This window comes from Lonchura striata, chromosome 2, assembly GCF_050655825.1.
Source record: "Lonchura striata isolate lonStrDom1 chromosome 2, ASM5065582v1, whole genome shotgun sequence".
NCBI classification, from domain to species: domain Eukaryota; kingdom Metazoa; phylum Chordata; class Aves; order Passeriformes; family Estrildidae; genus Lonchura; species Lonchura striata.
Genome location: NC_140704.1, coordinates 83872217 through 83897300, shown reverse-complemented (window position 1 = coordinate 83897300; position 25084 = coordinate 83872217). Strand labels below are relative to the sequence as shown.

General features: G+C 37.3%; 1 pseudogene across 1 annotated transcript in view; it reads right to left on the bottom strand.

The window, feature by feature from the left end:
• The window catches only part of LOC146768320 (dynein axonemal heavy chain 5-like), a 38854-nt pseudogene that overhangs the window by 11675 nt on the left and 2095 nt on the right, over positions 1-25084 (bottom strand). The window contains exon 3 of the transcript XR_014952785.1: positions 1-25084. This exon is cut by the window's left edge and continues 11675 nt beyond it. The product of XR_014952785.1 is annotated as a dynein axonemal heavy chain 5-like (transcript).

Sequence of the window (25084 nt, the reverse complement as noted above, 5' to 3'; positions counted from 1 at the left end):
TTCCTGTGGCCAAACTATTTATGCATGCACATGACATAACCTTATCAGAAACCTACAGGAGAGAGGAACTGCAACTGCTAAGAAGGATGAAAGAGTGCTATTTCCAGGCTCTGGTCCTCACACATTATGCCACAACCTGATTATGTCAATTTTTATTCTTTTGGCACAGGTTCTGTGCATCTGTCAGCAGAGGATTAGGGCTTGGAAGTCAACAGTACACTGTTGAGGCTGAGAAAACGGGGTGACAGAGCATTGCATACTCCTGCTGCCGGGTAGGTTGAACACAAAAGATGAACACCCTTTTTCCATAAAGCTCCTCAGAAGATGGAGGACATGTTTGATGTCTGGTGATCAGCAAAGGAATTTCTTGAAGCTGTTAAATAGTCAATTGAAGGAGGAATAGAAGATCTAGAAATTGAAATAGATTGAATGACTAGTGACAAAATAAATTTTCTTCATTTCAGTGTTAGATTTGGCTGCAGGCTATAAGCAAAGCTCTTAGTATGATAACTAACCAGCATATCACAATTCAAAGTGAATTTGGGTGCCAGGTGACTTTTTAAGAATGCAAATTTACAAATACTACAAGATAACAGCCCTCACACAGAACTTCACCAGACACTGGGACCTGATCCTCAACCCCCTTCCACCCCACAATGCTCAGTGCTGGTTCACTGTTCATGTCAGACTAGACACTGCCATTTTAGATACTGCATTTTCCCAAACCAGAGCACAAAATATCCACATACAAGTTTCTGACAGCCCTGCACCTAGAAAGGGAAGGTACTCATCACTATGTACACATTACTAAGACTTCTGTACTTCCCACATAATCCTGGAAAACCCAATACAGCAGCTAATATTAAAATGTCATAATCTAAGACATGTTTCCCTCAGTAAGTCGCCATTAAAATCTTACCATAAAGGAGTATATCTTTTAGCAAAAACTATAGTGTGTAGAGAGATTAAATACTGAAGTTCATCATAGAGTAATCCCTGTGTACTGATTTTGTCAAAGCAAACTTGGTTTTAAACTTATAGTCATATCCATATTTTGCTTAATAAGTCAGAGGCTACCTGAAAAACAACAAAAAATTACCTCAAATTTACTGACTGCTCTGCATTACTTCCCATGGTCAGATTATCTTTTAGAACAAAACAAGCCAAAAAGAAATCTGACAAAAGAAATCCCAATCCTACAACTCATATTTTACGGTACTTATGAAAACTGCATTGGTAAGCATTCTTTTCATTATCATTATTAAACAAAAAGAGTCTCTATTATTTTTTACTTGACCAATAAGTTTACATAAATTTTTAATCTATGCCTTCAGTAAAAACTTGTTTCTCTCTTGGATTCAGTAGATAAAACACATTCAAGTAGAATAGAACCTGACCTTATTGTTTTTCCTTCCTCACCATTGTTCATCACATATATTGTCTATAAATATTCATTTCATTGTTTTCCATCAATAGAGAAATATCTAAAGAATGAGTGAATTTCTAAACTGTTGAAAACAAAGCTACAGACTGATGAAAAATATGGCTGTTATGGCTTTAGAGGATGTAAGCATAGTTCAGGACAATTCCATAATACTTTCATCAGCCCCTTCAGAAAGTAAGGAAAAGTAGTGTCCTACCTGCCAAAGCTGTTATCATACATCATGTTAATGTAATTAGTATTTGTTTCTACCAGTGACTCATGAGGGTAACCAGAGACAATTCCATTTGCATGTCATAAAAGCTGACTGGGATTCCAAGTAATATAGATCCAGACATACTTGATCTCTGTTGATGTTGCAGGAAGTTTCCTAACATTTCAAATCCTGCTACTATATTCAAGACAGGGGGACATCTTCTAAGAGAGGAACATATTTATCTCCAGAGGTTTCAAACGGCTCCACAAATAGTTAGCAAAATAAAACAGAAAAGAACATCACTCCCTGTCTGTAAGAAAATACAGAACAGTGATTGCTAAAAGCCTTTGCATGGAACATCAACACTATAAACCTATAGCGCCTCTGGCTATTAGTGCAACCATCACGCTTTCTCCATCTTCCAGATGGCTAGGGATGGGAAGAATGCTGGGGAGGGATGTATTTCTTAGCTGCAAAGTAATATTACAGCTAGGATAAGTGGATAGGGAACCAACAGATATTTTCTTTCACATTCATGGCTGAAGTTTCAGAAAGTTAAAAATTGCCATATTCTCCCTAGTCCTTGCTAAACCAGTCTACATCACCTGCAATGGAAAAACAATGCTAATATTCCTTAAGTACTCTGAATGAAAAAAAAAAAAAAATTAAAAATTATCTGGTGTGCTTTAAGAAAGAATTCGTGCTTTTTTCACACTGTTACATTTCCAAAAAAACAGACTTGTTGATGGGGAAAAATCCACCAGCTGTACTTTTCAAATATCCTAAAAGAACTGAAGAGAGGTAGGAAGGAATGTTGTACACTGAAAGCTTCCCTATATAATGCTAAGGTGCACCATTGCAACATTAGCCTTCCCCACACTCTTCATTACTTGTGACATTTTAAGGCATAAGCAATATAATGTACTCATAATATCTTTATTGTCTTTAAGAGTAACTGCATACCTCTTGCCTTCAAATTGCACAAGGGCTTCATAAAGAAAAGTTTTCAGGAACATCAGACAATGTGCTTCTGATTCCTCAGGCACAGCTTCTGTATTGTTATACTCTTCCTAATGTAAATAAATGAAAATTTTGTTACATGAGACTGTGTAGCTTCAGAAGCAGATTCACATTATGTACCTTTTGCCCTGTCTCTCTTGCTTTCTATTGCAGTGAGACAGGTTAAAAAAGAGAACATCCATAAACATGCAGGATCAGTTGAAATTAAAACTTCATTTGCTTGCAGCTTTGGCATTCAGGTCTTCTTCTAGTCATTAGGAATACGTGCATCTTAGTTCAGATGAGAGGATTTACTAGTCACACATCTACGCAAAACCTGAATTCATTGCACAGCTTCCCTCCTTGCTGTCGTTTCTTAGACATAACCCTACTTCTGTCATAGGTTTCTTGTCAAAATATGCCTTTAACTTTTTTCCATTACAAAGATCTTCACAAGACTATTTATTTGTTTTGTTCTGACCTTGAAGAGAGAGCAAAACTATATGATTATTTAAGAATTTTTAGGTTTAAATTTGTACTGGCTTAATCTTCAACTACAATAATTTTAGCTCTATGAAACCTAGGTAAGGGCAGTCTCAAGGGATATTTATTTTGAGAAATGTTTGCTACAAAACATTGTCCCTGCCAACATTTTAGGAATTCTTTGTGTTTCTTAAGATTAAAGATGGAGTTGAACTGATGGTATGACTGTGTTCACAGCAAGTCCTTTACTTTTCTGTCTCTAAACTCAAAAGCCAAAATTGCACTTATCCAAATGAACCAACCAATTACCTAATTTTAATCTTTCTTTGTCCAGCAGCTTTTTATCATTCATCAATTTACCATGAAATATCATCAGTGATGTTTTTGATGACATTCACAATATAAGGGTGCATCACCAAAAAGACTAAATGTCTTGCAAAAGTGAAATTTGGTGCTAATTTTCTTTCCCTTAAATGCTGCTTCTAATGATCACTCCATACCAGGTTCTTTCCCCAATTTCTCTTTCTAGTCTCCATTCAAAAGAGACATTTTAATGAAGACAAGACTTTCTACCAGTGTTCAGGTGATCTCAGAAATCTGTTTGCATTAGGTGGACATGAATTATCCATACTTCACAGAGGAGAAGCAGGAGTAGTATCCCATTAGCAGGCAAGGACACAGTAAGTATGAAATAACATGCAGCAAGTGAAGTTAAGCATTATGATGCCTTGTGACATTTTGGGGGGGAAATAGAGCAAAAAACCTATGTTCAGTACAAAATCAGTAATAGTGATATTGCCAGAAATTTTTTTTCTGAAGTAAACTCTACCAAAGACAGTATCATGAACCAGGCGTATGAAGGCTGGCTATCTCAACCATGACTAGAGACATTGTGTAAAGCAAATAATCTTTTTGTCATCAAGAATGGCAACTGAGTGTGCATTTTAATTACCATCATTCTGAATAAAGATACATCAGTCTGCCATTTTCACTCTTACCAGGACACTGCTGTTTCCAAAAGGTAACAGTAGGAGGCTTTTGCTGGCCTAACTGTAGCTTTTGTATTGTCAGTTCAGGATTCCTTTCATGGCTTGTGCATTTGTATTCTTTTCAAGTATTTTCTGAAGCCCACTTCATCAAGAATGACTGAACCTTTACAGTGGTTTCAGTTTTTCTGATTAATGCTGAAGTGCCTTCATGGTTAGTGTATATATTTCTTTTCCCAGTGTGTCCAATTATTACTATTCTAATATATGGTGAGGGTCTCACTTCAAAAAGAATTTCAGCTAAGCAGTGTCTTCACAGATTTTTCTAACTTTCTAAACAATTATCTGCCATCTCTTGGTTTATGGGAGCTAGGAACACTGTGTGTTAACTGGATCTGTAGGACTACAGCACATTCTTAAACCTGCTTTTGGCAACACATTTTTTAACAAGCATCATAACAAGCTTGTCCATACTACTGTTTCTTCCAAGCATAGAACTCACTTGAGAAAAACTATCAAAATATTGAAGCTATGTAGCAAATTTTAAAGGTCACATTGTAGCTTTTTAATGAGCTTCTAAGCCTAAAGCAAATGGCATATAATAAACAGCAGATATGGAGTATTCACAGTTTAATAAGGAACCTCAGATGCCCGTGAACTTGGTACTGAGTGGCCACTCAATTGCCAGAAGTTCATTATGCATTTGGCACAGGATGGCACACTAGCAAGGCTGGCAGTGATCATTTCAACTCGTTTGCTGATACTCCTCAGCCCTGTTATTCTAGTTGATCATGCACAGTCATTTCTATTGTAAAACTTTGGATTTGTGCAAATAGCTGAGCTTTGGTCCTCCTGTATAACTAAAACAATCTGGGCTACAAACACTCTTCTCCAACATGCTTTCAAAGCTCTATTTCCTGCACTGAGGTACTAAATTTTTATTTTATGTCTTCTTTTCAGAGATGGGGATCTCTAGTAATTCAGAGACAAATCTGTATATCCAGAAGCCTTTATTAAAATGAATGCTGGAAGTGTGAACATTTTATACTGTCAGGAAATTGTTGGCATCTGTGAGTTTTCATTGGGCTGAAACTGTGCCCATGCTGGAGTCAGAATTCAGCCACAACGCACTTGGTGGTGCAAATCAACTCCTCTCAGCTCTGAGCTGCTTCATCCCTATACTACATTCTGTCTTGGTTGCATTAAGAATTTTCTGGAAACGTTTTTTCCATCAACAAGATATTTGAGATTACAAAATTCAGTTTCATACTGAAGCACATTCTAAACTGCAAGACTGTGGGAATGTGACTAGGAAATTCTTCAGCCTGTGGAAAAAAAAAAACCAAGAAGCACAATTTTGCTGGTTTGTTAGTTTATAAATTACATTCAACATGACTCAGAAAAATAAAAGGCAATGTATGTGGTCAAAATTCAGTAGTCAAATATAACACAGAAAGTGGGACAAGGTATAACATGCCAGTTTTTGCTGGTGGTGCATTCTTTATTTCTGTTTCTCTCACATCTTTCAAAAACAGCCCATTCATTAACTGTTCAAATTTTCAATACTCAAAACCCTTCCCAAAAGCTTGCTGTCAGGCATCTGCATGCCTTTTAGGTGAAAGTGCATCCAAATGCACCCATGAGAACACAGACTGAAAGGCAGTTCTTTTTATCAAATTTAGTGAGCTATGGCAGGGAGCTACTTAAACTGTCTGACTGTGTAATATTGATTAAAATTATGAAAGGATCACTGCTCCATTGCGCTAGAGACTCTAGATTGATATGCATAAGTGCACACTTAGCAGCAAGGTTCAGGATACCACTATATCAAATATTGTTTAGATTTACTTTCATTGGCCTTTTTTTGTCAATATAAATGTTGTTACTTGATCACAATTAACTATAGCTTGTTTAGCTAATTACTCATGATTATACCATTGCTAGGGATTTTTCTGTCTTAGAAATCTGTTTCTGAAATACCTCTTCTAATCAAGCAGCAATTATATTACTCCCCACTAAACCATGAGCATGTTGACCCAGCTAGTCATGTTCTGAAAAATACAAAGAGAAAAAATACATAGCAACAGTGACTACTCCATAGAAACAACAGGAACAAAAGGAAATCCACAGAAACATTTTAAAAGCCAGAATTTGATCATTTCACTGCCATGGGTTTTATCAATTCAGCAAAAGAGATTCTTGAAAAAAAAAGATTTTAAAGAAACAGTTCAGTTCTGACTGAAAGAATAAATACATTGTTTGTATAAAAATGTTTAAAACTATTAATTTTTTTTTAGAAAGCTTAACATTGATAACAGATTCAGAAACTGGCCAGAGGTAGGTTCTGAAAGAAACAAAGAGGCACAGAGCTCATTACTGGCTCCCAATTGAGACTACAGAACAGCAGCAGGCACTTCAGGGTAATTAACTGCCCAGAAATTATCTTCAGGGAATTCCTAAGTAATGCAAACATATGGAGGAAAACACTTCTAACTGCTGAGTTTCACTTCCACTCTTCTTCCAATAAGAAGATACAGGACTCCTTGGAGCAAAGTGATGCCTTGGAAAAGCATCCTACAGTTGCAAAAGGCTATTTTTTGTTTCTAGGCTCCTGTGCTGATTTTGTTACCTCATTTCTCCCCCTGCTTCATCTGTTATTTATCTTTCCTGTTTTCAAGTCTTAAACTTTTATGTTCCCCAATCAGCTCATTTCTCTTCCTTCTTTCTTTACTCTCACCTGCTTTTAACCATATCATGGGTTTTCCTTATGCTGTCCCCAACCTCTTCCATATGTTAATCTTAGCTTTATTCCCCAGTCCCCAAGGAATCATAAGAAACTCTTTATATTGCAGATAGAGTCCTCAGCCAACATAGTAGGAAAGTCAGAGGAAACCTGAAGACTAAAATATCTGCAAATGCTATTAATAGCCCTGACAACCCTGCACAACATTTATAAACCACAATTATATCTCAACAGTAAAAATTTGGTCAAGATATCCCCAATTGCAAAAGTTGTAATCTGCATGAAGTATCAAATAAATTTCACTATCAGCTATTACTTATGTTTCCCTTATATGTGGAGCCAGCTGGAAAGAAAAGTGTTTAATTACTATGCTGCTTTCTTAGCCAGGTAGTTCCAAGATATTCTATAAAGCCTCATACTTGCTGTGTAGCTTGCATACACTCAACCCCGTTCTCCTCAAACATTCCTTCTGTCTTGTGTGGTCCACTGTATTCAATTTCTGTACTCCCTTACAACGTGTTGTCATGTTATGCAGTGCTTCTTAAGGAATCCATGCATCTTCTTTTAATAAAATATAAATTTCCTGCTGTTAATTGTGGTTTTCAGCATATAATATTCAGCACGTTATGGCTTAAACCATAATGCTTCTGGCTCGTGTCCATTCCAGATAGAATCATTTTAAGTACTCCACTAACTGCATTACATTTCTTAACTCTGCTTTTAATTTTCATAAAAAATAGTAAAATAATAATTCTATCTTGCAAGTTTTCTATAGTTAAATAGCCAGTGTCTATAAAATTTCCTATCAGTCAGTGCAGTATCATTATAAGCCTCTTAAAGATAAGCTGAAACTAAGCTCTAGTAGACTGATTTGAAAATCGTATATTTTCTGTTTATTCAAGTACCTATCACTTGATTAGAAACTACCCAAGACAGAGGCTGGACTGTTGAGGAAAATAGCACACTCCAGGATGGTGTGGATGAATGGAGGCAGAGATCTCTGAAGTTTGCTCTTGGGAAAAGAGGTTTATTGGGGGTGCAGAAGGTTCTGCCTCATGCTCCCAGACGCAGCACGTGGCCGGGCCTGAGAGGGTGGGGGAGGGGAGAGACAAAAGGATGTTCTAGGAGAGGGGAAGCTCCAAGAGGGGAGGAAGTTCCAAGAGGGGAGGAAGTTCCAAGAGAGCGTGTGGCCCCTCGAAGCCTCCTTATCAGGGGAGCTTCAAGGTGGGTTGGGATAAGGCATATCCAATGGGGTTACAGGCACTAATGTTTTAAGGGAGGGATAGAGGTGTGGGGTGAACCATACATCTTTTGGGGGGTGGGTTGGAACAGTCCATTTCACCCCAGGACCCATCCAAAGGCAGGGGCCTTGTCCGGCTAGCTAGAAGAACTGTTCTCATCCCAATGTATTATTTATGAACAATCATATTTATCTATCATTTGCAACAGACTTGTTTTTATGTATCCCCAGAAAACACAAGATGTGTTGTCGCGGTGCCTCCTTTGGTCTGCAGCTAGCTCGGTGTTAGGCATGCTTGACAACGAAGGCCACCCTGTATGACCACTGAGGGTGAGGGGTGTGTCCTGTGAGTCCTGCTGCACCAGACCAGTAAAGGGCCTGTGCGACGGTGACAAAGACATGGGAATCGTCCTTCTGAGGGTACCACAGCTCCAAGTTTATTAGTGGTCCACAAGACCCACCATAGCTTGAATCAGGTATGCTCCAAAAGGCAACTGGGTACAGCTTGCAAGGCATTATATCCAGGGGTGGCAACATGGGGAGGGAACAACAGGGAACCAATGGGGAATAACCAGGGAGTGGTGAAGGGAATGACAATCAAAGGAGGTATCCAATAAGGTGACAGGGAAGGAGGGGTCCCCAGGGATCAGCCTATCACCTGAGGCCCTGGCTGGAAGGTTCTGGATAGAAGGGAGAGGCCTCAGGGTGACAGACAAGCCCCGGGGTGGGGTCAGGGGAATGACTCATCACAAAGTTATATAACTGGGGTGGGGAGAGGGAAGACTGACAGCTGAAAGGGGAGGAGGATAAGGAGGGAACAGACCGTTTAACATAAAGGGGGAGAGAGGGAGCAGCCATAACATGGGGGAACTTAAAACACACCCCAACAATGCATGCTTCCATACACTCTTACTGTAAAAATTAAATTTTTTTTCAAGCATATCAAAATTAAGTATTTTCATTCGTAGAAACACTTTGGCATGTGCCCTTAAACATACATTCAAGAGAGGTTATATCAAGGGGGTTGTCCTTTTTCGTTTTGTTTTTTACATAGAAGTCATAAAACCATTCAGAATTTCTCTGTTTCTGTTACTATATTTTTTGCATGCTTTTGTCACTAAAGAGAGGAAAATGACAGAAACATGGAACTCTGACACTTTGGCTTAAAACTTAGATTTCATTCTCAAATTAATATTAAATTTGCCAATGATACTAAGCATGGAACAGTTACTGACTTCCTCAAAGGCAGAGAGGCCCCACAGAGTGACCTCAACAAATCAGAGATGGCCAAGCAGCAGCTGTATGAAGGCCAACAAAGGAAAGTGCCAGATTCTGCACCTGAAACAGGGCAAGCCTGAGGTGTGTACAAACAGGGGAATGAGATGCTGGGGAGCAGTGCTCTGGAAAGGGACCTAGGGTTCCTGGTCAATAGCAAGTTGAACCTGAGCCAGCTGTGCCCTGGCAGCCAGGAGGTCCAACCCTGTCCTGGGGGCATCAGGCACAGCATCACCGGCCAGGCAAGGGACGGGATTGTCCTGCTCTGCTCTGCTCTGCTCTGCTCTGCTCTGCTCTGCTCTGCTCTGCTCTGCTCTGCTCTGGGGCAGCCTCACCTCGAGTGCTGGGGGCAGTGTGGGTGCCACCATATAAAAAGGATATTGAGCTATTAGAGAGCAACCAAAGGAGGGCAATAAAGATGCTGAAGGACATTGAGGGCAAGCTGCATGATGGGCAGCTGAGGTCACTTCATCAATTCAGCCTGGAGAAGAGGAAACTGCAAGACCTCAGTCAGGAGGAGAGGAGAGGCAGGCACTGATCCCTTCTCTCTAGTGACCAGTTACAGGACCTGAAGGAATGGCCTGAAGTTGTGTCAGGGGAGATTTAGGCTGGATATTAGGAAAAGCTTCTTCACCGAGAGGGTGGTTGGGCACTGGAGTGGGTTCCCCAAGGAAATGTTCACAGCACCGAGCAGGACAGAGTTCAAGTGTTTGCACAATTCTCTCAGAACACAGTGTGGCTCTTGGGATGTTCTGTGCAGGGCCAGGGGCTGGACGTCAATGACCCTTGTGGAGCTCTTCCAACTCAGGATACTAAACAAAATGCAAATAACATGCATAATATGCAAAATAACAACATACCCAAAGGTTTTAAAAAACAATAGTTTCAAAATTAAACCTTTCAAGCCAGTATCTTCAGTGTAAACAAGTTTTGATTTTTTTCTCTCCAGAAAGTTCTGCTGTATGCAAAGGAAAGCATGATTTTTCTGACTCCTTTAGTTTTGTTTTCATTTTTGGCTCAGAAGACCATCTATAAAAAATACGTCAATAACTTTCCTTATACCAAAGAAGCAATCTGCAGTGTTAAGATACTTCTGCCCTAATTATCTAGCTTATTTTTACAAAACTTTTTCACTCTTTTTTCTTCAGAATTCTCACAAAAAATTGCAAAATATAGGATCAGAAGCATGAGCCATGCTCTTAAATCACTTCAATAAGCAGAGATATACTTGGAACACAAACCCCAAGATTTTATTCTACTATTGAAATTCTCCATTATGAGTAGCTATAGCAGCAAAATCAATTTGAAGAGCTCAGGAAGCCAGAACAAGCAGCATTTAAGACATATTTTGTATACAAAATTATAGTTGAACCAGTTAAAGAAATCAAGGTTATTTAAAACAAGTCAAAACTTTATGACTTTATTGCAGTCAGTTTATCTGCTGCGAGATTTTTCCTTCTTTTTTCAAAGTCTACCTGCTACAAAGTTACTCTCATGAAACCATTACAGGGCACCTATGGAAGCACAAAATCCCTGAAAGATGAGGGGAAGCTTGTCACCTAAAAAAAAACCAAAAAACAAAATAAAACAAAACAAAAAAAAAAACAAAAACAAAAACAAAAACAAAAACAAAACAAAACAAACAAAACAAACAAAAAAAACCACCAAAAAAACCCAAACAAACAAACAAACAAAAAAAAAGCACCAAAAAAACAGATCACATTTTCTATTGGATGACCCTCTGCTCATCATATTCCTGAAACTGAAAATGGACTGCTTCACAGAATGCATGTGGCAATGAAGTGAACCTGGGGGTTCCCAGAAACTTCTCTAGCTTGGTATGCCTGATCTCAGTGACAACTGTTCTCCTGATTGAGACCTCCTGCACCTTCTCTGTAAGTAATGACATTAACTCTGACACCACATTGTTTCTATCCATCAACAGCCAATAAACATCACATAGCTATCATGATACACCTGCAATCTGTTGGGTTTTTTGTCTTTTTCCATTTGCCAGCAAAATCGATTTCAGACTTCTACAATAAGCCCTAAAACATTTCTTACAATATTAGAAAATAGTTCATATGGTGTTACATATGAACAATTGGTGTTCCAAAGGTAACTATGGAAAGAGAAAATAATCACACCATCACTGCTATTATTCAGGGCACTTGCATCAATGCCGGATTTAAAATACCCCTTTGTTATAAAATAACCAGTGTTAACATGATTTGAAATCATGTTACAGCCAAGTACATCCAAACCCTACTATAGGCCACAAGAAACACTGTGCTATATACAGCACTTGAAATAAGACTGTTGATGTTTATCCCTAGCCCAACTCATTAAAATCTCATGGAGAATAATTTGAGGGATCCTGATAGTATTTTTTGTATTTATTTACATACTGTGCAGGATCCATTCAGAATGTAACATGCTGCAAGCTATTTGATCTTATTAAGTTTAAAGCAGGGAGTGGCCATACACTGATGCCCAATCTGAGAAAATAATTAACTTTATCAAAAGCTAGCATAACATGAAAATATACCTCTTCTTAGCACAAGCTTCTGAATAATCAAGTAAGGATGCAGTCAGTTATGGTGGCTTTCAGGATATCTAAATAAGATTCTTGAAAAACATATAGGTGGAAGATTATATTAATATTGTTATTGTTGTTATTGTTATTATTATTACTACTATTATTCCTTTATTGCTATGCACATCTAAAGCCATGATTTTATAAGAATTGTGACAGTTCTTTCACATGCACCCATTCATTCACAGTTTAAGATACATAACATCCCTCTCTTGTACTATTGACAGTGATGCTCACACCATTTTTCACATTCTGAAAAATTTCATTCTCTAATTTTTATATTATGTCAATTAGTTTTAGCATGGATTTTATTTTTGTTTAAAGAAATAATAAGCTCTTTTTCTCAAGTTAAAAAAAATTAAAAGCTTAAATCATTATAAACTTATGTAAACAGAAAACTCACACTGCTTCTTCGCTGCATTACCATTGAAGTAATTTTGAGGTCTTGGATTTCTTTTCTTTCTGGACAAATGTTCCAAATATGGCAAAGGCAAGAGACACTTGTTCTCTATCCTATGTACCTTAGTCCGATAACAAAGTCTATGTGATCCATAGCTAAGAACCACAGAGCTCTTCCCCAACACAGAAGTTAAGTGCTGCAGTGATCTTGTCGACCACTATCTTTAAAGCCATAAATTCCAGGAAATATAAAAAGGTAAAAATAATTATGTTCCGTGTTTTACTTCTTTAGAGGATGCATCCTCATGAAAATTTGCAGTAGCTGAATAGTAACTCACAGTTTCACACATTTAATACTGTATAGCCTTAGATTTGGCCAACTCATTTTTATTGATAGTCTTCCTTGAGCCGCACAGGTCATGATTTCTTGCCTTGTAACATCACTTGTCTTTAACTCAACAAATTTCATCAGACACAGAGGATGAGCTTTTCAGCCTCCTCGATAAGCCAATCAGTTCTGTAAATAAATACAGAAATAAGCTTCATTTTCTGCAGACAGTTGCCTAAGTCACTTAGCAATTGCTTCTAATGTGGATACCAAGCATCCAGCATGAAAAATAAAGAAAAAAAAAGCTATTCAAGGGAGCATCATACACCAAGTATTTTAAAAACGTATAATGCCATACTTTTCATGTCCGTATAAATGTGTATATATTGAAATGTATATAATAATCCACCCTATGTGTGGATTGTATCAATTACATTTTATTGCATATCATGTAGTAGAAGCTGCTTGTTCTCCTGGAGCAAGCTATTGCTAGTGTTACAGAAGTTCCAGGTAGACTTAATTTTTGATTACTAAAAGGCTTTTCTGAGCTGTTTGGTTCTCCAGTGTTTGAGAGGCAAGGCAAGCCTTTGCAAACCACTGTAAGAGTAAGCCAAAATGTTTAAAAGGCAGTAGGAAGAGAAGGCAAGGTTCTGAGAAGCTGATTTATCAACTAGCATTTGTCAAACAATAAAATAAACACCCACTGTTGAGACCAGAGCTAGCCAGAATGAAGCGTGCCAGGGGAAGATGACATCTGGATAGCTGGCAAGCATAACTCCCTTGAGTGTGAAGGCAGATGCTATCTTCTGTGTCAGACCTAGCTGAAAGCCAGAGAAAATAGATAAATTTTAATCAATCAGTAGAATAAAGAATAAAAATAATAATTTAAAAAGGCAGAATTTTTGCATGCCTTCAGAATAAACAACAGAACATGGTAACACACAGGAAATGGAAGAGAAAGTTATTCATGAGAGTCTGCAGACCTCATGTCTGAGCAGATTGGGTATTTTGAAAAGTTCACTGAGCGATCATTTTTCTAGCTTACAGTCTTTCTCATTTACTGCCTGAAATGCAGCATGTAGTCACTATTCCCTTGACACACAATGAGACTTAGTACATATGAAAAGCAGCTTGACAATGAAATAAAAACAGAGCTGATGGCATGGGAAGCACAATAACTCTGGTTTTCTAGGTTAGGTTAACATGAACTAAAACAACCACCTAATATGCTTTAAGATATCTGCTACATGTGTGAACTTTTAACTGTTACCTGCAATTTCCTTTATTAATTCTCAGGGGGGGAAAAGGCTTCTTCTTTCTGGACTACTTTGCTGACACCTAGTGAGCCTCAGCACCAACAGTTTCAGGAAAAGAAAGGTAGTATCAGAGCAGCTGTTCTTTTCATTTCACTCACAGTAAAATGTTTTATATGGCCATGTCTGTGATTCAGCAGAGTGCTGAATCATGTATCAACTCAGAGAACACTGTAACACTAATGAGAGGAAAATGTAGAAAGATGGTTAAGAGGAGAAAGGGGAAAGAAGCATAAAGAAAAGAAGTGCTAGGTGAAGTCTTTCCCTCACAGGATAAACATCTTTAACAAGGGTGAATAAAATTTTTCCACTGGTTGTGACTTCCATCTTTTGCATTCTGTGTTTCACATAATTTACTGGGATATCTCAGTGTCTGTAACTTCTAGGTAATGACTACTGTGTTGTTTGATTTAATATAAAACATAAATTACAAGCAACTCCTTATTATTGCCTTAAAATTAATTGCAGTATAATCCTACAATTACAATAGTATAAACATGTCATTTTATTCTTGGATTTGTTTGGAAGAGTGGCAATTTCACCTGAGATACTGAACTTCACTAAAGTGGCTTAATAGTGCCTGGGAAATAGGCATCAGTTAAATGAGATGGTATTTTTTGATGCCAAGGAATTCGGCAAGTAACAATGGACACAAAAGCAATTTTAAAATAAAAATCAAACTTCCTCTTTCCAAAAGAAATTGAAAAAAATGAATGTAAGGGCTGGCCTCTGATGACAAAGATGAATAAGATCACATTTTACTTCCCTGAAAAATGGTTCCAAGATGTCACAGTCATTGCTCCTGCATAAAAAATGTGAGAACACATACTGTCACCAACTGTCATTAAGTTGGTGTCTTGAGAGCTGCTGGTCAGGAACTTTTAGGTTTCCCTAAGAAAATTTCCTGTCTTTCTGAAATAGTTTATCTAACTAAAATCTTACAAAATGCAGAGGTGCTTGGGTGCTTAAAAACACCTAAACAGAGCGATTTAGGCTTCTCCAAGTTTTTAGTGTAACAAATCTAGGGTAACTTCACTTCAGCAATATAAAAGAAGACACTAAAACAGACACTGTGTAGTTCTTTGCATCATAAACACAACCAAGATACTAAAGATTGCATAAGCTGAAAAAGGCCACAAAACAAGAGACAATATAGAATTCTGTTAGTGAAGAAATTAGTGTCTGTTTGAGTGTACTTTTCTTACAATTCTGCTCATGACAATGACTGGGCATCTCCTCTCAGACACTGCTCAAGCTCTGTTTCACTGTGGTACCAAAAGTCACTACAACTTTCCTTCCTCTTCAACCTGTTTTCTTGGCTTACACACTTCAGTAAGTCAGAACTTAATCCTGCATTTAAATGGGAAGCTCAGTCATTTCTTTTCTTTCTCCACAGCATAATTATAAAAATTAGTATTTCCAGATAGGCCAGAGGACATCTCACTGCAGAATGCTCTGTAATTATCATCTTAACTCTCACATTGTAGGTGCTGAATCTCTTGAGACTAAAAGCTAATTATGTCCAAAATATTTATATGTCTACAATTTTTTTTATGCATGTAAGACTACAAGTCATCAAGGGAAGATAAAATTGTTCATATGAAACATCAGAGGTTTATATATTTTTGCCTTGCAACTTTGTTAGGACTAGTGCACTTAAGCATTCAGACACAGGTCTTAATCAAAGCCTCAGACTTTAAGCAGCTTTCTGATAACTGCAATTAACTGTCTATACATGTAAGAGACATTTTATTATATAATTACATGTAAGTGTGATTAACTGAACTTTTTGATATATAGGTCAGAGACTGCCACTCAATATATTTTAGCTCTAGAAGAAATTTCAGACCCAAAGTATTACACAACTTAATAAAAACTTTATTTTAAAAATCTTAAATGCTTTTTTTTCTGCTGTTAAAGTTCAAATAAATTCTCTGTCATCAAAAAGTAAATTAAAATTTTAATCTTGTAAAAACAAAATTCTTATTACTAAAATGCTTTTACCCTCATACTTATACTCATTTAGTATTTTTCATAACTTATTTGATTTGGCCTGAGATGCTAAAGATTAATGTTATTAGTTAATAAAAAAGTGAATAATTTACTATGTCTTTTGCTAGACCTGTAGTAATTATAATTTATATATCCAAAATTAATGCTTCTACATTTATAATTTACAAAAATAATAATGGAATTTCAATAATAACCAAGGAAATAATATATTCCCACTGGAAAGAAAATGAAAAAAAAGAAAGAAGAAAAACAAATCAGACAAGATCATTTTACACAACAAGTTTAGGAGCACAGCCTTTATTTCTAAACCTTTCACTCCTTAGCCTTAACTTTGTTTATATGAATGGCAGAAACTTCTTTGTCTTGAATTGTCTTGATCCCTCCTCAGATCTCTCTTATCTCCACTTAATGCAGGGAACAATTTCTTCTTGAGAAAAAGCAGGAAGATGTTTTTTATCATCTGTCTCATTGCCATAGCTTGGCTTGTGAATCCATCAGGTACAAGATACTGTAGCTGCAACAAAGCCCTGAGCTGCTAAAAATAAAGACATTTGTAGTGTTTTGATGCTTTTAACTGTCAGAGTCTTTTACAAATATCAACAATATAATCCTTGGAACATACCTGATTTCCATATATCCAGTGCACTTATACAAGAAAAAGGAAAGAACCTGATATGAATTAATTTGCTGACAACATCCAAATTCCAGACAGGTCCAATTCCTGAACACAAACTGTCAAGTACTGCTGCTTTCAGTACAGTCATAGGCAACGTGAAACTAACATACAATCAAGCTGTTAAGACAATTTGGAATGGTAATGGAATTCTCAAAGATTTGGTACAGTAGTGGGAACCACTGTGTACTCCTGAAATTTTCCTAACTGGTGTGAGAAAAACACAATATACATTTTACATGCCTAACTTCCCACACTTGAATAACATATTGCAAGTCTTAGTAACTGTCCTGTAGTTTAATACCCAGGTGGCATTACAAATAAATTTTATATCAAATTTAATTTTATATCGAAGGAAGTAATTTTAAAAATTACCAGTCTTCATTACAATGCAGCCAACCAACAGCACATTAACTAGACTAAAGAGGTGGGCACACCATGTCTTTATAGACATTTTATACATACAAAAAATGCATATTTTTAAAATTCACTTAAGTGCTTCTGGTAAAAGCACAACAGTATGAAATTGGGAATAGAAAAACCAGTTGTCCTATTGTACTTGTAATACCTGCTACTATAACATATATATTGTTTAGAGCCAGACATATGCCAACGCTTGTAAAAGAAATCTGCCATAATATCTACAGCAACACTCAATAGACTCCAATTAAAGGTCACTAGTATAATAAGGAAACTGGATTGTCTCTCCTACAAGGTAAGCCTGAAAGAGCTGGACAATTCAGCCTGGAGAAGAGAATGCTTAAGGGGAATCTTAATATATGTAAATACATGAAGGGAGGATGTAAAGAGCACAGAGCCAACCTCTTTTCAGTGGAACCAGTGATAGGACAAGAAGCAAAGAGCACAAACTGAAACACAGGAGGTACTGCATGAAGATCAGGAAACACTTATTTTCACTATGAGGGTGACTGAGCACTGGCAGAGGTTGTCCAGAGCAGCTGTGGAGTTGAGAAATTTAAAATCTACCTGGACACAATCCTAGGCAGCCAGCTCTAGGAAAACCTACTTGAGCAGGGGATTGGACAAGATGACCTCCAGAGCTCCCTGCCAACCTCAACAATTCTGTGATACCACAACATCCCTTATAAATAATAAACCAACAAAGTATTTTCCTTAAATTTCTTTTTCTTAATCATGAAGTAATATTCTGTGATCTCTGTATAAAACTTCATTCATCAAACACATGGGTTGGATATATACAGAGCCTGTCTTCCCATCTGACCAATTTAGTAGAATTGACGACCCGAAACTACTGCTCATCCAGTGAATACATCTGGCTCCAGTAGCATTATTATTGTCACTTTTAAAAGGATAAAAAAAGAGATTCACTAAAATCTGCCTAAAAACCAAGCCCAGCTCAGTATTAAATTTCCCATTTAGTATGCTGGGCTAAAGTAGAACTTTTATTATGCTGACATGATGTCGTGGTTTGACACGGAAAGAGAATTTTTTCCGGAAGGAAGAGGTCAATTTAGATATTGACCAATTGAAAGTAGACACGCCTCTGAGAACACAGAGGGGTTGAAAGCAGAATTCCCAGGGGAACTCGCTGTCTTTGGTTCCGGTCAGCGTGCAGTGCAGACCTTCCCCCGCCCAGCTCGTGGCTGGGTGGGGGAGGGGAAGCCCCATGGCCTGAGAAAGGTAGGCTGAAAGCCCCAAGGGTGGTGAAAGGACTGGAACCGAGCTGGCCCCTGCAGATGGAAGGGTGGAAGAAATCTGGGATGTCTCCATTTCCCCCCCCAGAGTTCCTCTCCCGAGAGGGAGAGAGAAAGCCGCAAGGAAGAAGGAGCGGGGGGAGCTGCAAGGTGCCCAGTGTGTGGGAGTTGCTGGATGTCCGGGCATCGAGCCATCCCTGGGAGTTCGGACTTTTAACCCTTTCTTGAGAAATGAAAGCTTTGTGAATTTTCCTTTCCCCTCCTCGGTTTGAAAGAGAGGAAGAGGGACACCTTGGACCCTGGGATGTTGGAAGGAGGAATTCTGGATGGGAGGGGGACAAGGAGTGGCTTTTGGCTGGACTTTTCCATGTTAGCCACAACCTGAACCAAATCTTCTCCTTCAAGAGGGACTGTGTTTTGGGAGGATGCCAGTGAGTCAAGAGACCTGCTTCAGCTGGGAAAAAGACAAAAGTGGAGTGAACAGAGAAAAGGTTAGGGGGTTTGTGGTGGCGGCCCCTGTCCTGGAAAGGAAAGAGAAGAGAAGATCTCTGTTCTTGAGCCCTCGGCCCCAGGGGAAAATGGGGGGGGACTGTGGTCCCAAACAATGAAAAACTGAACTGTTGTTTTCTCCCCTCTTGGCAGGGCATCCTTGAAAGGAAAAAATCCTAAAAGCAGTCTGTCCATCCATGAATTGGTGGTGAGAGCACTGTGCATGGAAAGGAGAAGGGTCACCATGGCAAACTTTTTCTCCGGGCGGTGCCATGTGTGACATGGAAACACAGGATGTGGAGCTGTGTTTCTTGGGGGGTCTGTGGCACAGGAGAGACTCTGTTCCCTCGATGGACTGAGTATCGATTGCTTGGAGGGTGGAAACCTGATTGGGGTCCAGATTGTGTCTCACTGTGGTTTGTTGGAGTTGGGTGGTGGGGGGAGGAATGTTTTGCAAGGTTTTCATTTGGATCTTTGTGTGGTTTTTTTTTCCCCTTCTTTAGTTTTCTCTTTTCTTTTGTAGTAGTAGTTTAATAAAGTTTTTTTCCTGTTATTAAGCTTGGGCCTGTTTTGCTCTATTCTAGATTCCACTTCACAGCATTCAAGGTAGGGATCACATTTTCATGGGGGCACTGGCATTGTGCCAGTGTCAAACCATGACACATGACACAGTCTAACACTAATGCAAATTGATCAAATTTTTGTGACCCAAAGATCACCAATCAGCATGTCTCTTCATAAGGATTTCACTCCCATTATGTTCTGACATACCTCCTCCTATTGTGAAACGTCTTCTGTCTTGCACAGATCACGTGTTTCTTAATTGGTTTCTTCTTTTGTCCAAGTAACAAACTCATTGTTTATCAAGCATAACTCACCTGAAACCACTTACTTTGAAAGAATAAAGAACAGCTTTATTTGAGAAGTAAGGATTTCTCTGTAGATGTTGGAGAGAAAAATGTAAAAAGGAAATAATACAAGCATTTCTGAGCTTTACTACACCACAGTGCAGTGTCAAGAAAAATGCAAAGCAACTTATTGCATTAGTAAAATGAAGTAAACATTTTTTCTTGGAAGGCACAGTCATTGGAGCTTTAGCTGCAATGATTATGATTTTATATCATCTGTACATTTTACACAAAGTATTTTAAGTGAAACTATACTGATTTATGTAAGTAATAAAATCGCAGAATGTCTTGAGTTGGAAAGGACCTTTAAAGGGCCTTTATTCCAACCTCTCTACAGTCTTAAACTAGATGAAGTTGCCCAGAGCCCCATCCAATCTGGCCTTCAATGTTTACAGGGATGAGGCACCTACCACCTACCTGAGCAACCTGCTTTAATGTTTCTTCAATACTTCTATTATAAAAAAATTTCTTCCTTGTATCTAGTCTAAGTCTACTCTCTCCTAGTTTAAAACCATTATCCCTTGTCTTACCACAACAAGCCCTACTAATGATTTTCCAAATCTTTCTTTTAAGCCCATTTTAAATACTGAAATTAAACACAAAGGAATTGTTTTGTGAAAATCATGGCCTGCTGAGCACTTCCACTGAGCACATCTTCACATGCTCATGTCACAATCTTCTACAGGGCTTATCAGTTTCATAATCAGTTAACATTTCCTTTCCAGGTATATATCAATCAGATTAGAAAAAATACTGAAAGATAAGATGAACCACTTACAGTCCTCTTCCCAAACTAAGCTACTGTTATTTTGCTGGAATTGCACTTCATGCAGAGAAAGAGAGAAAACAAATTCAGCTTAAAGAGAGGAAAGCGTAATGTGATATTCAATATAGTAAGTTAAATAGGTCAGCTAAGAAGAGATTCCAGATTACATTTTTCTGCAAAAATTGCACATTTTATACTCAAGAAATGTAAGATGGTGGGGGAGACACATTGCAGGAGGAGCTATATATATTGGCTGCCATTCTTGTGGCAGTCTAACAGGGAAACTGAAAACTTTGTTATTTGCAGGCAGCTCATGTAAAAACAGTGTCTTAACAAGTTACTCTGCCTTCTGTTCAATCATGTCAACCTCTTTTCACAGACGGTTCACAGAGTTTCCTAACTCTTCTTTTTCTGTGTGTAGATTTTCTTGTTCTAAGATAGCACCTTTGTAGAAAAAAATAATGTTTTTACATCAGCAAACATCTGCTGTTTTTCTAACCAAAAAAGGATAGCTCATACCCTTTGACAGCAAAAGCTAAAATAACTTCTTCAGTTCTCCAAGTGATTGCAATGCAAATAATAATTCTACTAAAAAGCTAAAGGCCAGTATCCATTTTAAATAACATTTCTATCTAAAGAATATTTTAACTATGCCTTTCTTCCCTCTTTATCTTCTGCCAACTTTTCCAGTGTTGATTCAATAGGTCTTTGTTTTGGATATTTGTTTAAAAGATTGAATGTGCCAGTAAATACCAAGAAATTTCTAATTTTATGTGTAGACTTCAAGGGCAAAGTGAGATTGGTAGCATATATTTGTTTTTTAGTTTTAAAAGCTCAAATTTTAATTACATTTTTCTATGTTAAGATACAGATGCATAATATATGATCATTTACACTGGATGTTTTAATTTTATTATTACAAAAGCTATGGAGTAGTATAGCCCTTGGAAAAGATACATAGTACAAATTAAATGCCAGAAGCTCCAGCAAATGGTACATCTTGGGATCCACAAGCACATGAAGAACACCTGCAGCATTCATTTTCTAAATGTTCTTTGTGTTTCAAAAGCCTTCAGATATTTGTATACACCCATAATGTCTTTGTAATGTGAATGCTAAAAATTAAAATGTGGCAATATGAACACTAGTCAAGCTTTATTTCAAAATTCATTAGGAAGCCATTTAGTACATCCAGCTCTGCGTAATTAAAATAAGGTAACTGTCCAAACAAAGAATGAAAAAAAGAACCCTAATAATAAAGAAAAAACTGAATTTTCTCCAATATTGATTTAATTATAAAAATAATTTAATGAAGGATATTTCAGAATAAGAAGCAGTTTCTTATTAATCCAGTTTTTGTAAATATACCACAACAATGTACTTCAGATTAAAAAAAAATCCTTTTCAGTGATGACAACCATATTTACTGATAGTTTGGAATTGCATTGTCTACTGTGTTTGAAACTTGAATTTTTATTTTTCCTTATAATCTGGAAAGTGCAACAAATCAACAACTGTGAGAAAAGTGACCTAGGAGCTAAGAGATATGAGTGTAGGCACAGAGTTCAAGGAAAAAAATATTTTCTGAAGAGAAGTTCATATAGTAGTAATGTACCCTAAACAGCACAGTACATATTTAAAAGGTTATGTTGCCTATTTTAAAAACTCTAAAATTTATGAGGCATTTCAAATGATGAAACTATCTGCACCTTGTTCAGAACATTATTTTACTATTAATTTCCAAGGTAAATTTGTATCATGTTTGTTTTTAAATATTCTCTAAAATACATATATTTATCATGCCAAATATGAGAAATTCGTATAGAGATACCTTCTATAATCCTGAACTCCTCCAGACCCTCAAATTTATAATGCTGCATGCTTAATAGCAGCATAATTGAATTCTGTGAATAGTATTTATTGACTAATCCATTCAGTACCAATAGCAGAACCAAAGAATTCTAGACATCCAATTCTACAATACATAAGGTTTGGTTATTTTACTGATATGCCTTTCCATTGAAGGATTTCATTACCTATTTCTGATATTATGAAGATGAGCAATAAAGATCTAATTTTTCCCCTGTTTAAGGCATACGTCAGGGCACAGCAAAGGCAGGCTGCTTGGACAGGACAGTGGAGCTGGAAGCCAAGAGCCACAGCACAGTGGGCAGAGTCTCTGACAAGGATGCAGTCCCATGGCAACCGGAACAAAAAAAGAAAGCAACCAGGGCCAGCTAATGTATCAATGATTGCCAGATGAGGATATAATAACAATACAGATCTGAGATCAAGCCAGAAAGATGAGTCAGTAAGGCAGGGCCTGAAGAGATGATCACCAGAGTGCCACACAGGTCAAGGCAAGGCTATAGTAAATGAGGCAGGTGTGATTTGAGCTGCTCCAAGTGTACTCCCAGTCCAGGCAGCAAAACCTCTGGGAGAGCAGGGTATGCACTCTGGACCTTGATATAATGTTACATTTCAAGTGCTCACTGAACATTCACCTGCCTTATTTTTCCATCCCTGATGGTGATTTTGCAGACACTTAAAGAGACTATGCCAAACCTTTTACAAAAAGAAAGCTAAAACAACAGAAACAACAGTGATGGTCAATATCAATTGTTTCACTGACCTAACAGCCTTTGGAATAACTAGGATCACCAGTGTAGGAATTATCCTTTGCCTTACTATTCCCATAGAAAATCACACTCTGAAAAAGAAATGTGCACGGTCCCCTCAGTGAATTACTGTTGTGTTTGATGTATCCACTGTATCTACAGCAATAGTACAAAAAAATGCCCATTTAAAAGTGGTATTTGAAGTGCACATGGCTTGTAAATTCTCAGTATGAATGACTTGCTCAAGGAATGAAATATGTCCATCTTCTTCAAAGAGGAAGGTCTTAGTGAAAGACATGAGTCTATGGCAACTTAGAACTCCAGTGAGTATCTGGAAATCTCCTGGAAACTGGAGCACGGTGCTTCAAGGCTCAATAAACACTTCAACCCTTCAAACTTAATTTATTGTCATGTCTAAATTAAAAGTATTTCCTATAAAAGATTTTCACATATTTCATTTGTATCATTGTGAGTTATTTAAAAGAAAAAAATATTAATTCCAACAGGGAAGGATCTCTACAATCTGAATTTGTTTTACAGAATCAATGTTCCACCTAAGTTTTATAAGTGATTTGACTGTGGAAATGAAGTCTCCTGTATTGATTTGACATAAAATTGAAAACAGGTTCTACATTTTAGCCTTTATGAATGACAGATGCAGCAGGAATACTGAGTCTCTCTGCTTCCTCTTTTGAAGAAGCAAACTTTGGGAATGGTTAGTGGACCTCTAAGACACATGAGCTCCTCAACTCAGCAACAAAAATACACTGTTTTTTTAAATGATTAAATAAATATGTGTGCTTGAAGTGTGAGGCCCACAGTGTCCAATTAAATGGAGCTGCTAATGTCTCTCTTTTAAGATTAATTCCTCCATGAAAGGTTTTCTATGAAAGACACCAAAAAAGCTTCAGCATATAAGCAAAAAAAGGGAGACATTTTAAAAAAAGGAAGAAGGAAAATGGGAGGGATGGGGAGGGAAAGGGGAAAGCCCCATCTACTAATAACACTGATGACAAGAGATCCAACTCTGGTATAGTAACACACAAAAAGTATCCGTTCGCTCTTATGTAATGCTTTGGATTCATTACATATTTATGAGTCCTGAGCCAGATAGTAAAGAATTTTGGCAGCTGTCAGATGCTTGTTTTCCTATGTAACAAAATGAATTTGTTCTCCAAGTAATGAAAAAAATGTGATATTTTTCCAGCCTTACCTTCTTTATTTAGACAGCAAGCAAACTATCATCTAGGATATAAATCTTGGAACATAATCTTGAGGAATTTTAACTAATATGAATGAGCATTAGGGCTTAGTTTTCCATAGATACACACACACACACACACACACACACAAAAAAAAATTAAAAAAAAAACCAAAAAAACAAAAAACCAAACAAACTAAAATAATAAAAAAAAAACAGCTTTCCCTTTAGCCTCTTGAAGGTAAGTCCTGATACAAGAATATTACTACCAAAAAGTAACAATATTCAAATCAATTAATCTTTATCCAAGGTAAAATTAGGCACACAGGAGGAGGGCTTATACACACATAAGTGATAGGAGCACTAAATATTTGTCATGATTTTTCAAAGACACAAAAGTTAATGTCACTGTAAGATGTGCCATTTATAAGCCTATTGTATAATTTTATTGAGAATAATTTTATAAAAACATCATAATGGAGTCTATGATTTAGAAATAATATTTTTAGAAGTGTTTCACTCTGTATCTAACTACATAAAAATGTTTGCATTTAAAATCAGAAAATAAACCTTTTTTTTTTTTTTAACATTACTTGACATCACACAGAAGTGCTACTCCATGGAGTACCCAGTGCTCTGTAGGCTGACGGGTTTTAAGATCCATAACAGCAATGTAATTAAGATCTGTTCGACTGCTCTTTTTGTAGACCGGACATGAATACAGACATGGATCTTTTGCAG